Source organism: Hemibagrus wyckioides, unplaced genomic scaffold (genome assembly GCF_019097595.1).
Source record: "Hemibagrus wyckioides isolate EC202008001 unplaced genomic scaffold, SWU_Hwy_1.0 Contig20, whole genome shotgun sequence".
Lineage (NCBI taxonomy): Eukaryota > Metazoa > Chordata > Actinopteri > Siluriformes > Bagridae > Hemibagrus > Hemibagrus wyckioides.
The window spans coordinates 144,516-157,417 of record NW_026690781.1 but is presented as its reverse complement, the minus strand read 5'-3'; the positions used below and the strand labels follow the sequence as shown (position 1 = coordinate 157,417).

General features: G+C 38.1%; 1 non-coding gene across 1 annotated transcript; it reads right to left on the bottom strand.

The window, feature by feature from the left end:
• Positions 1-2,958: 2,958 nt before the first annotated feature.
• trnar-acg (transfer RNA arginine (anticodon ACG)) lies at positions 2,959-3,031 on the bottom strand. Its single transcript has one exon. It is a non-coding gene; the product is annotated as a tRNA-Arg (tRNA).
• Between the last annotated feature and the right edge of the window lie 9,871 nt (positions 3,032-12,902).

Sequence of the window (12,902 nt, the reverse complement as noted above, 5' to 3'; positions counted from 1 at the left end):
TAACCTGCAGGATGCTGCGCTACTCCCAAAAGATGACTGGAAACTGTGGATAGTAAAATAATAAAATTCATATGATATAACAGAACCGTCTATAAACATGGGACCAGATTAGACAACGCTGACTAGCAGTTTTTAAAAAACACACCTTTCCAGCATTACTTTCAGAAATGGCTGCCAGAATCTGTTGTCTGGGCCCGTCTGTTTTAATCCCCAGCTCCTGCAGATCTCCATCAGTCAGAGTCAAAAAGGCCTCCATGTCTACCTGTAAATAAAACAATACAGGTAATTTACAGAGAGGAAAAATGCAAGCATGCAATTGTAGTGTTTGGAAATAGGAATTTGGTTGAAGAGAAAATCAAACTATTAACTATTGTGTTAAATCCATTATTTAAATAACATGTAAGTACAAGAAAAAGTTGCAGACTTTAGAGACGGCCATGTCTATACCTCCTGTTCTTCAAAGATGGGCTGGTACTTCTCCAGGGAAAGTTTTCTTAGTATACCTGACAGCTCATCTGTGAAAAAGGAATAAAAGTAAAGATCATTGACACTGTAGGTTTGGAAACAATTTAATCCACTTCTCACTTATGATTTATGCACAATTTACTGAGTACAGCTCTAAGTCTCCTTTGACAAGACTCTACAGGCTACAGGTGTAACTGCCATCTTCATGTTGCTTCACTGAAGTCCTATGTGGTCTGGGATTTGGTTGGGCCATTTAAGGACATTTAGAAAGTTGTTCCAAAGCCACTCCAGGGTTGTCTTGGATATATTCGTGTTGTCGTTCTGAAAGGTTAAACCTTGTCTTAAAATCTGAGGCTGTGTCCACTGTGGAGCAAGTTTTCTTTAAGAACCTCTCTGTATTTCGGCTGCTTTCATCCTTCCCTTAATTCTGACCCGTCTTTCCCCTCCTGCCACTGAGAAGTACTCCTGCCAACACCATGCTTCACAATAACAGTGGTATTGCCCAAATATTGAGCAGTGCTTATATTCAGCAGCAGTTTTCATTTAGCTATTCCAACATAAAGCTCTTACTGATGGAGAACTTCTGAGATGGCTGTACTTCCAGCAAGTTCTCCCTTTTCTGCAGAGGACTTCTAAAGCTGTTAAAGTTGTCAGTGGGCTTTTGTTTTCTCTCTGATCAAAGCCATTCTAACCTGGTTACTGAGTTTGGCTGGATATCCTGTTGATTCCAAACATGTTTCCACAATGATAGAACCCACTGTGCTCCTTGGAACATTCAACACCTTAGATATGGTTTATACCTTTACCCTGCTCTATGTCTTGACACAATTTGCTCAGGGTGGTCTATGTATTTTGTAGATAGATGTGTTCATTTCTGAATACCCTGTCAAAGTTCATGGTCCGCAACCATGTTGGCTTTTGTATGTTAGAGACTGGTAAACTGCAATAGTGTGAATGAGAGTACATTCCTACACACCATAAAGTCTGATCATCTTTATTTGCACTGACCTTCATCAGTGATGCTGCCACTGCTGGAGCCACCACTACTTTTAGAACATGGTTGGGAAGAAGCAGAAGACAGGGTTTCACCAATTAGAGGCTTAGGAGTTGGGGATGGCGATGGAGTCAGGGTAGGGGATGTACTCTTAGATGTGGAGGAATTCCCAGACTGAGGTCTCTTTTTCAGATCAACCTTCTGTGGAGATTGTAGGCTAGTGTTAGGTTAGATTGATGGAAATGAACAATACTCATAAAACACACTGACTTGGTACAGTTAATATATAGTAGTTTCTATCAGAGATACACACTCGCTCACTTATTAAGACTATTTGTACAGTCCCCTCTGAAAATACTCAAATGTTTTTTTTATACTTTGAAGACAATTTGGCTTTAAGTTCCAAAAAAGTATAAAAGGCTATAGACCAGAATTCTCACATTTCATTTCCAGATATTTACATCTAGATGTGTAAACAACAACCGTTAAAGTAAAGATAAATAAAAACCTACTAAAATAAAGGTTAAACAAAGTTATTAAAATAAAAAGGTAAATCCCACACTGAAAAAACATAGTCTCTTACCTGACGCAGTAATTCGTTTGTAATCCGCTTCTGTGCCACACTGTAATTATGCGAATACATTTGACTTGAATGACACATCATAAGATCCATCGATTGTTGTGGGCGGGCCATTGTTGCGATTAGCGGAGAACGATAAAATTGTGAGAGATTCGATTGGCTCGCTATGGGCGCGGCCATCATTGTCTGTCCATCTTTTCAGCACAGGGATTGGGGAATAAAGATGTAACGGGCCGATGTGATTGGGCGAGAAAGATTTCCCAGGTGAGCTGTGATTGGCCGGCTGACCCAGACTATCGTTCTTCAAGTAGCACCACTGGCCTATGGGAGCCTACAAATAAATAAGTGATGACAAATCAGTTATGTAACATTTTGCGCTGTGAATCGAAATGAACACAACACCAACATGCTGCTGGCTGCAATCAGTGATCGTTTTTGGTTTCTGTTGAGGAAGCGTTCCCGGCCGTTATTAACTGAGCAATTTGGTGAACTTCTTGCCAGCTCTGCAGGCAATCCAATAAAGTCATGTTCCCATACCGGGAGTCGAACCCGGGCGAAAACCAGGAATCCTGACCGCTAGACCATATGGGAGAGCTCCCCAGGAGAGTTGAGATCGGCATTTTACTCGACCACCAAGCAGTTTAATTTCCGGCGCGGTATCATCCAGAGCTTTGTATGGGAACCTTGCATTGCAGATCACAAAATCGGCCAGCGCTGACCGAACATCCAGCTACTCGAGCTGTCACTCCAGCGGAAGATCAGCTGCTAGACAGAGCGTGAGCTGGTGTTCCTGGTGCAGAAAACCAGCATACCTCCCAGTACAGGACTCTCCGCGTTTCAGGGATTGTGGGAGGTGTTACTCTGCCAGCAATTCGGCAGCTGGAGTTTGGGGCACACCTCTGGGCTCTTAAAAGGCAGCCGAGCCAGCCAGGAGTCGAACCTTGAATCTTCTGATCCGTAGTCAGACGCGTTATCCATTGCGCCACTGGCCCACGTGAACCTTAAGGGGAGCGGGGTCATACCTGCTTATGCTTTTCAAGTGACAAACGGCCAGAGGTCAAAAGCCATGCCTAGCGTTCAGCGGTGATGTGGAAAAGCTAATACCGTGACCCGGATTAGAACCGGGGTTGCTGAGGCCACAACGCAGAGTACTAACCACTATACGATCACGGCATCCCATGCACCTGGACCAGCTGGTAAAAGGAGCTGCTACATGTTGTGATATGCGTTCTGGCGCCCCTCTGGCCTGGTGCAGTGGCTTTTGATTTAGACATGATTGGAATAGTTGTAGTCTTTTTTGACACTATATCGAGAGACGAACAGATTCATACCCAAATGATACCTTCTGTGCTTTTTAAATAAAAAAAACAAACAAATAAATTAAAAAATCCTGCAACCCGGATACACTACATGATTAGTTCTATTGACACTGGGACTAACACTCACAGACACCGAGAGAGAAAATAAGCCAAAAGAGAGTTCTCCTCAGTTCATCAAGAAGCTTAAGAACGATTTAAGTTGAAGAGTTCAGTGGTATTGTAGCTTTGGTTATATACCGTTTTTGCGCAATGAATCGAAATGAACGCAACACCAACACACCGCTGGCTGCAATCAGTGATCGTTTTGGGATTCCGAAAACGCAGCCGCTATACGTAGCGCTATGCTTTCTGGCGGCCCTTTGGCTTTCGATTTAGACATGATCGGAATGGCTGTAGTCTTTGTTAGCGCTATATCCCGAGACGATCTGATTCATGCCCAAATTATGATCACAGCACTCACAGCTGAAACCAAAGCATTCTCTGTTCTCTGTTCTGCATTCTCAGTCACACACTGAGAGCTATAGCAAGGAGATAGAGTAAGCGTTAGACAAATCAAGTTAATCCAGAAATAAAATATCCAAACACTACTCCAATATCGCCTACAAATAAATAAGTGATGACAAATCAGTTAGTGTTTTTCTAACAGTTACCATGGTGTGCTCATGTCAGGCCTTTACACACTCTGGAGTCTCCTGCTGGGCTGGCCACAAGACATGTACTTTAAGAACCAATCAACACATAGAATGTACTCAAAACATTATAGTTGTTAATGTACTGTAGTACATTTAGTAAAGTAGTTAGAATTGTCACATAGGACTGGAAGTGGGTAAAACTGTAGCATTTAGGCTTAGCAACGCTGAGAGAGTTCACCTCGGTTCATCAAGAAGATTAAGTACAATTTAAGTTGAAGAGGTCAATGGTACTGTGGCTTTGGTTATGTAACGTTTTGCGCAGTGAATCGAAATGAACACAACACCAACATGCTGCTGGCTGCAATCAGTGATCGTTTTCGGATTCCGTTGAGGAAGCGTTCCCGGCCGTTATTAACTGAGCGATTTGGTGAACTCCTTGCCAGCTCTGCGGGTAATCCAATAAAGTCACGTTTAACGGTAACATTATTAGCTAGATGGCATATTCTTCTGCTATGGAAACAAATTCTCCCTCCATCTTTTGATGACTGGCAGTAAGATGTTATGAGCTTCATTCATTTGGATAAAATTAGGTACACAATAAAGGGCAATACTGGCATATTTTCTGAAACTTGGGGCCATTAATTTTTATTTTTTCTGATTATGTGAATTCTTCTTCTATAGTTGGTCAGTCTAATCATTAGGATGTCCTTATAATTGTGGCTTGATCAAGTATGTGCACTGTGTATACATAATTTATATTAATGTTTTGTTTGCTGATGTAAACGATTGTGATTATATTTAGTTAGTTAGTTAGTTAGTTAGTTAGTTAGTTAGTTAGTCTCTAAACTCAAATTCAGTTTCTTCTGTACATATTTGACATACACTGTTTTTTGGTTTGTATAACTGTATATATATAATCAGAAAAACGACATTCTTTAAAAAAGAGAGATTTGATTTGAAACCTGAACTGCTATCAGGTCCATGCTGAACACCTTCTGACCAATCCAAATCAAGTATAAATTTTAATCTCAATACTGCACATAATTATCAAATAAAAGTCTATCAAGCTGTTATCCAAAAGTCTGAAATAATGTTTTGCTTAAGTGTTTTAATTCAAATCCATATTTTGGTGTGATTTATACACATGGGTTTGTCCATTCTGACTCTTGGACGTTTTATTATGTCCATTTTATGATGAAACAGGAAAAGACTTTGAAAATCATTTGTCATTTTCTGATCATGTTAAATATCAACACAACTAGACTGAAATATACAGGTAAGATATGCAACTAATTGTAACATGAACAGAGCAAGATATAAACTGATATCTACTGGTTTCCTGTCAGGGTTGTGGACTGTTTTCTGCCCACTAGAGGCCCCCACTGCCTTTTTGTTGGTGTCCAGTCTCTGTCATTATGTCTAATAGGTGTCTCCTGTGCTTTGTTTAGGTTTGTGTATTTAAGTCACCCTTTTCCTCCACAAATACTTTGCTTAGTGTTTCCTGTACCTTGATTAAGTCTAGGTCAGCCGTGTGCTCTGTTTTATGGCCTTGTCCTTAAAAGACTTTGTGCATCTGGTATAGTTCTTTGTTTTGATTGATTGACAAGTGCTCTTTTGAATGCCTTATGGATTTATTTTGTGGACTAATTAGAATGACTTTTTGGAAGTATTGACTTTGTTTTTTGATTAGACTCCTGTGAACCTTTTGTATGCTTTTGGATTAACCTTGTGGATTTTGGGGATTTATTCTTTGGAACTACTGTCAAGTCTTTTGAGCTGACTTGTTGGATTTGTTTTGTGGATTATTTGACCTGCATTATTATCTAATTAAAGATAAGTAAACATTTCTCCAGAACTGTGATCTGGTTATCTGCATTTGTGTTCAGCCCCCTTTGATTGTGTTCAAGTTTTCTCACTAGTCCTGCCCTCAGTCGCTGCCATAACCCACTGTTTTATTTATATATATATATGTATATTATTCATTCAGAGATCTAGTGAAGACCACACCTCTATGGGTCAGGGCTGCAGGGCTATTTTGGCATCAAAAGGAGGAATAACAATATTAGGCAGGTGGTCATAATGTTATGGCTTAAAAGTTTATGCATATATATATATATATATATATATATATATATATATATATATATATATATATATATATAAAATTACACACTACAGGTCAAAAATTTTAGAACACCCCAATTTTTACAGTTTTTTATTGAAAATTATTCAGTTTAATGTCTCATTGCACTCTGAAATGAAAGCATAGTACAAATAAGCAATTGGAGTTAAAAAAGAAATCATGGAATCAATTTCTAGACCAAAATGTATTCTAAACTTTTGACTCATCGAAGTAGCCACCTTTGGCAGATCTAACAGCTGAACACACTCGTGGCATTCTTTCTACAATAGAAATGAAATATTCTTCAGAAAGTTCTTCCCAAATCTGTTGCAGAAGTTTCCATAAATGTGTGGCACTTGGTTGCTTTGCTTTCACTCTTCTGTCCAGTTCATCCCAAACCAGCTCCATGGGGTTTAAGTCTGGAGACTGTGCTGGCCACTCCATGTTTTCAAGCTTACCATCTTGTTCTTTTTTCCTGAGGTAGTTCTGGCATAGCTTGGACTTATGTTTTGGGTCATTATCTTGCTGTAGGATGAACCCCTGACCAACTAGGTGCATACCAGAGGGTATTGCATGGCGCTGCAGAATGCTGTGGTAGCCGTTTTGGTTCAGGGTGCCTCTCACTCTGTACAAGTCACCGACCCTGGATCCAGCAAAACAGCCCCAGACCATCACACTTCCTCCTCCATGTTTGACAGTTGATGCCACACACTGTGGAACCATCCTTTCGCCTACTCGACGGCGTACAAAGATCCTGCGTGATGAACTGAAGATTTCAAATTTTGATTCATCAGTCCATAATACCTTCTTCCAGTCTTCAGTAGTCCAATGGCGGTGTTTCATGGCCCAGGCAAGCCTCTTTGTCTTATTCTGACGTCTTAGTAATGGCTTTCTTGCTGCAACTCGTCCTGTCAAACCTGCAGCTCAAAGTCTTCTCTTCACAGCTGAAACTGAGACTTGCTTACTACGACCACTATCAAGCTGTGCTTGAAGCTGTTGTCCTGTGAGCTGCCTATCACGCAAGCTGTTCACTCTCAGAAATTTGTCCTCTGATTCAGTTGTGGCTTTGGGTCTGCCAGACCTCTTCCTGTCAGAGTTTGCCCCAGTTTCTGAGTGCCTTTTGATGGTGAAGGAAACTGTACTCACTGACCCCTTGACTTTCTTTGCAATTTCTCTGTAGGAAAGACCTACATTTTTAAGTGTTATGATGGTCTGTCTCTCTTCCGTTGTTAATTGCCTTTTTCTCGCCATTTTTGTAGCGACACACTACTTTCTGCAGTACAATACTGTTCAACTGATGCTCACGAGGGTATGGTACCACAGTGTGTTCCAACACTGCTTTTATGCAGACAGAGGGGGTTGTAAGTAATCCAGAAAAGCTGGAAGGCCTGTAGGAATTAGTAGCACCAGCTTTCAAGGCTTGATCAACCTCCATTGCTGCAGAACAGCTTTAAATTGTTAACCCATTTTGTGTTCCCTGAAAAAGGCCTTTTTGTATAATTCTGAAATGTACATTATTTTTCAGTTTTGGGTAACCTTACCTTTTTTTTAACCTCTGGCAGTTCACCACTTACCTTTGTACCATTTCAAGCTATTCATTGGACTTGAACGACTTGAATTGCAATAAATAACTGGAATAATTGGGGTGTTCTAAAACTTTTGACAGGTAGACAAACAGTGTGTATGTGTAAAAATAAGAATTAATAAGAAAAAAAGCTCAGATATTTAGAGACAGACCTTTTTTATTTATATAAGTCAGTATGAGTGAGAGTGAAGGGAATCACCTAGTCCCACCCCCTCTAAGGAGTCCATCCCCTCTCAGGACCCCATCCCCTTTGAGGAGGCCACCACCTTCAGGGAGTCCACAGCCTTATTTCAATATCGACATCCACAACATTGTGGCTGGTATGTACTATGCTCCTGCCACAGTGATAACTCCTGTCCCACGCCAGGGCATAAGGAGGAGGCGGGACGAAGAGGATGGCAATCAAGAAGCCCCTCTGAGTAGACGGCATCCTGTGGATCCTGATGGGGAGATGGAGTTCATCAGGATGCCTGTCCTAGTCCCCACTTAGTTAAAGTAAGTTAGTATTTTTAGTAGTTAGTATTTTTGTGAACGAGACGTAACTTTAAAAAGCTCAGTCTTCACCTCATGTTCATCACCTCGTATTCATGATGTAAGGTATGTATCTGTGGTAAGTATGTGTGGTAAGTATTTCACCCCTAGATTTCAGCATTAGTCTCATCTCTATCATAATCTATAAATGTAAACATTTTAATGATTGTAGAATTGTAGAAAATGTCTGCTGGTTTTTACATTTAGTTTTTGTTAAATGTATAGGATCTTTAGATTATTAATGTTGTTTTTTATTTCCTGTGTTATTAGTCTAATTTACATTAATAATATAATTATATTAATATTATTTGCATTGTTGTTGATTTATGCATTTCTGTAAATATGTAAATATTACATTTTTAAGATTAAGATTTTTTTGAATAAGTTATAAAAATGTAGTGTACCCCCACCCCCCCAAATCCCCCCATTCCCTTCTAAACCCCCTAAACACCCGAACCCCCAAGTTTAGAGTTTATTAAGATATTTATACCACAGCGATTTGCCAATGATAGCAATGTTTCATTTATTAAACATTAATGTTACATACAGTAAGCATTTCATAAAAATGTCACATCAACCTTTTAAGGATTACTTTATTCAACAACAATCAGTTTTTAAATTCATTCATTGTCTCAGATTATGTCTGGCATACACATTTATTTTAGAAATAATTATTATTAATATTAACGTATAATAAATGCTACTAAAATAATGCTAAAGTGATCGTACTAAAATGTTTTAAAATAATGCACACATTTCAATTAGATTCAAGCATTTTGTTGTGGTATAAAATACGTTAATATCTGTAATAAGTTTAAAGTTCATCATTGCTTGTAAATAGTTATAAATAGTTAATAAATTATTTTTTGTTTAAATACTCATGTCTCCAGTGTCTTTTTTTTATAACACATCATAAGCATTTCTCATTTATTTCTCATATAATTACACTGTAGAAATTCTCCATCTGCTGGAACTTTGGTGTTCAGAAGTAATTCCACTGTTTTCCTCTCACAAGCAAATACTTTCTAGCCAACAGTCTAAACCTGTTAAATCTGTAGAACTAATGATCTGGTGTTGTTGTAATGCCAAATAAACTGATAACAAGTGAAGCTCAAGATGTGATTTTAATTGTACATGTTCAAGTTCATTCACAAAGGTGATTGCAGCATGTTGGTCAAGTGATCAGTTCATAGATGAGACTTAGGAACTAACGCACCATGAGGAAGAAACTTCAGAGTTCAAAGCAGCATCAGCTCTAAATATGGAGGAAAAGCTGTCAGAGAGATGTTGTGGTCAGATAGACACCAGGGTTTGGATAACAAGTTTGGATTTCCTTTCTGCAACATTTAATAATTTACCACAACACTTATTTTTTCTTTCACACAGATTTTGTTTTAGATTATGCGTTATTTTTATTTTAGATTATACATTATTAAAAACAAACTGGTCCATCTGTGGTGAAAAACACTGGCAGCTGTGGTTGCTAGAACTTTCCAAAAATGATTGTTACTGTTTATATATATATACAGTATATCACTCATGGGATCAATAAAGTCTATCTATCTATCTATCTATCTGATCAATCGTCAATGTGTGAATATACTTTCCCCAAAAAAAGGGAAAAGCATTATGATTCAGAAATATATTTTGTTCACTACTTGTGAAATGGTGTGGATTAAAAGACAAATAATACAAAATGAAAAAGAATAAAATAAATCAACAAGAAAGAATTACAAACCAGCAAGTTCCAGTGATTGTTGTTAACAAGCACAAAAGACAGAACTGCATCATAGTTGTCAAAATGGAACTACAGTAGTGTCGTGGCTGGGTGGACACCTGGAATTTCTGAGCTGAGGAAGAAACCACATTATAACATGAACTGAAGTTTATTAACAGACTTGACATGAACACCATGTACCTCATAGTGCATACACAAGCACACCCTTCACATCACATGGCACCATGGCTCTACTTTCTTTTTGTACATACACGTCCTAGACTATATCAACACATTTGTCTTTAAAAACAGACAATAACAATTTACTACTTTTCCAACTCATCCCAAAACATTTTTTTTTTAACTTTTTTTGTATTATATTTAATACACTACACTCACTGTACCACTTTCACAAATAACACAACAGCCAACCAAAATAAATGAATAAATAAATAAACCCTTAACAAAAAATCCACAGCATCTTTATCCAGATTCATTGGGGTTTTACAGATTTAACCTCTGGCATACTCTTCAGACACAGAAAGGCTTAATGTTAACAGACCTTTGAGATATTTCTGATACTACTGTTGAATTTTCACTTGCTCTTAACCCTGTTCCTGAAGTGTCACAGACGTTTTGTCTGACAGCGCTTCCACATCCTGCTCAGTATTCATTCATTTTGTTGCTTTTAACTGATCTACATGCTTTTTGTAGGACTTGCCCTTTCCCCAGACCAGGTAAGTAACTGGACCTAATGGCCTTCCACTTCTCTTCCCTTCCCCTGAACTGCTTCACATGTACCTTCTGCTGTGGATAAAATACTCTCACATGAACTGAACTTCTTATTTGCGTTTGCTGCTTTTCCTGCATTTGAGAAGAGAACTGTGGCTGTATCTGTGATAGCCACCTTCTAATTTTTCTTTTCAGAAACAATTCAATTGGGACTGAAGTATTTCTGTAACAGAAAAAAAATCTGTCAATGCAATGTGGAAGTGTGATGCCTAATTGTTTTTGCTTGTCCAATGACTGCTTAAAGGTTTACAAATTGAGGTCCATTAGCCGAAATAATTACCTTCAGTAATCTATAGCTGATCTATAATCTATATCTATAGCTCTAATCTGAGCTGAGGAAGAAACCACGTTATAACAAACTGAAGTTTATTAATAATCATCGTGGGAGCTCTGTGGATGTGGTATGTACAGAGTTAGATCATTTACAGGATCAGTGACACATTGCATTTGCTTAAAATGCTTTCAATTTTCTCAGGAGGAGAAAGTCCAAATCAGGGCAAAGTCACAGCTCCACTGAAGACCCGTATTTCCAGAGTGGACAGGTATGTGTCACACATCAGGATGATGTTCACTACTCCAGCATTCTCTTCTCCTCCCGCACTCAGGGCTCGTCTCTGACCACTGGTGGCACAAAGGAATACGAGCGTGTCCAGTACGCTAAGGTGAAATACAAAAGACCCGCTGCTGCCACCTAGTGAGAATACTGAGTAAATGCAAGCTGTTAGTAAATAAACAGCAGAGATCGAGCATCGTTGCAGATTGTACAGAGTGTGTGCAGTCTACCCAATCAAACAGCTCATAGAATATAGGATCAAGGGACTATTTACTTTGTATAATTAAATTTGTATAATCAGGACTGAATAAACGGGGGAATAAAATATGTAGATGTTTAGAAATAGTAATTGAATAATATATATTTTTGGATAGTGGCTTTAATAAATGTATTTGTGTGTGCACCACAAACTGTATTTATATGCAGTAAAAAGACATTATATATATTTATTCTTGCAGGAATGTCTAATGTCTTTGCTTTAATGTATCTAATTGTTTCTGTGCTATATTATCTCTCTCTCTCTCTCTCTCTCTCTCTCTCTCTCTTTTACTAAAAGTGCATTTTATTTAACTGAAATATAGCATGAAAGGTTTTTTTTGGTAAGAAATATTATGTTATCAATGCTTTGTACTGTTTTCTGTCTGTAATGTACAGTTTGTTTCTAGACCTGTAATAAATGCTATAATTGCTTTTGAAAGAAAAGAAAAGAAAAGAAAATGTTTAATTAAAGTGTTTAATAAAATTACAGTGAAGTTATAATAATAATAATAATAATAGTCTAGTTTCAATCTCCTTAATGTTCATCAGTGTGACACCAGAAGAAAATTGTTCGGTTTTAATCACAACTCGGACATTTTGAAGACAAAAAACTTTCACAGTCGGCAAACTGCAACAGAGGCCATTTTCTAAATCTCTGTAGCGCCACCAACAGGCCAAACTTGTACATTGTTGCTTATAACCTTTGAATTGTTTGTCCTAGAGTTGTGATCTGAATCTTTGTGTCACAGTGATACCAATGCACCCACTGGGCTTAAAGTGAGCTATATTGAATTTACCGCCATTTTGAATTTTCCGCCATTTTGAATTATCTGAAAAACACACTTTTGTGAACTAGACTGATCTTATCACCACCAAATGTAGTATTGTTTCATCTACAGAGGGTTTTGACCAAAAATAATAATTTTTCCCCAATAAATTTCCATTTCCAATTTCATTTTTTATGACAGACTATAGAAACCCTAGGTGGATGTTGGTGGAATCCAATACAATTCTAGGGTAAAGACCTAAACAGGAAGTGAGTCATATCTCAATAGAGCTTTGTTAACCCTTATATTGTGTTAGGATCAAATTCGACCCGTTTTCAAGTTAAGATATGTAAAAAACACTATTTACTTGGAACAAGGCTTCATGATGTCCTCAAAGACAGCTATTTTAACACAACAGAAGAAACTGTCACCATTTTAGTAAATTCTAAAGGTCTTTAAAAAAAAGTGACCTCTATGGTGCTACGGGGGAAATATGACCCGCTGAGAATATTGACTGTTATATGCATACATGCATCATATAAAAGTTATGGGTTGATCTGTGAATCAAATTTGGCTCAATTACCCAG